This window comes from Nannospalax galili, unplaced genomic scaffold, assembly GCF_000622305.1.
Source record: "Nannospalax galili isolate Female #2095 unplaced genomic scaffold, S.galili_v1.0 scaffold678, whole genome shotgun sequence".
NCBI lineage: Eukaryota > Metazoa > Chordata > Mammalia > Rodentia > Spalacidae > Nannospalax > Nannospalax galili.
Genome location: NW_008341807.1, coordinates 297,550 through 299,121, shown reverse-complemented (window position 1 = coordinate 299,121; position 1,572 = coordinate 297,550).

Below are 1,572 nucleotides of genomic sequence, written 5' to 3'. Positions count from 1 at the left end.
TTTAAAAAATAACAAAAAATGATCCGAGAAGCCAGGCCACGAGCCATCAAAATGCATGTTGCCCCAATTGAATGTTCTCCTTTTTACTCACCTTACGTCTCATCTTCTATTTATGGCCCGGCTTCTTAGAATAGCAGTCTACATGTATCTTCTCCACTTCCTCATCTCCCACTCTCTCCTCCTTCCATACAGTGTACATCATGCCCCACACTCTGTTGAAAGCACCTATGACCTCCTAGCTGTCATAATCAACCAAGTACTTTTCAGTCTCACAGAGTTCCTTTTAATGTGCAGTAATGTGCAGATTTTAACACACATTACATCTTTATGTTTACCCCAGATTAATATGCATCTAACTCCTTTCTGGGGACCCAGCTTTCTCTGAGTAAAGAAGAGTCCAATCTTAGCCATTCTTGGATTATCTTCCCAGGTCCTGGGCTATGCAGGGCTCAAGATGGTTTTAGACTGCATAGCGTCTGGTTCATAACATGCTGTATTGGTTAGCTTTTATTGTCAAGTTGACACAACATTGTCACCTCCCAGATGACAAACTAGAGTCATGGGTATGTCTGTGAGGCATTTTCTTGATTGCTAATTGAGGTAGGCGGGCCCAGCCCGCTGTGGGTGGTACCATCCCAAGGCGGGTTGGTCTGGACTGTATAAGAAAGCTAGCTGAGCACGAGCCAGTGAAACAGAGAGCGCAAGCCAGCAAGCAGCATTCCTCCATGGTTTCTGCTTCAGTTCCTGCTTCAACTCCTGCCCTGACTTCCCCCAATGAAGGACTGTAACCTGCACACTGAAATAAATCCTTCCCACCCCAAGTTGCTTTGGTCATGAAATTTATCACAGTAATAGAAAAGCAAACTAGAACAAGTGTGGAGTGACATACCTCTTGTCCAGCCATAGGCTTCTCTTAGGACCAGGTACGTTTCCTGCCCTGTGCTAAGCCTGGCACTATCTGGGCTAGAAACTGTGCTTCCCTGGATAGACACTGCACCTGCCGCCAGCCTCATTCATGTTCCTGTTCTTTAGGTCACTCCCTTTTCTCTCACTCGTGTTCCCAATTTTGCAACATCCTCAGAGGACCTCCTCTGCTCTCAAATAACCCAGTCCTTTTTGAGCCCCTGGGAGGCAAGGAAATCTTGGTTCTCCAAACTCAGATTTTGAGCTTGGGCTGGGGAAAGGTGCAAATATCTCCCACCAATGCACCAGCTCATTAGTAAAAGCCTTACAGAGTCCTTTGCAGGCCTTCCTCGCCTTTCTGGAACTCTCTGTGGCATGCAAGTTACCTTCGTTAACTGCTCTGTGTTTCACAAACATTCTGGATACATTTGCTTTCATTCTTTTGTTTATTCTTTCTTGGTCCTCTTTGGTCTGCCTATCCCTGACTTGATGAATTTCTTTTCCTCTTTTCATTTTGTGTGTGCACACATGTGTAGGTGTGTGTATAAATATGTGTGAGTGCATGTGGAACCCAGAAGGTCAATGTGAAGTGTCTTCCTCAATCACTCTACATGCTATTTATTTATTTATTTATTTATTTATTTATTTATTTATTTATTTATTTATTTG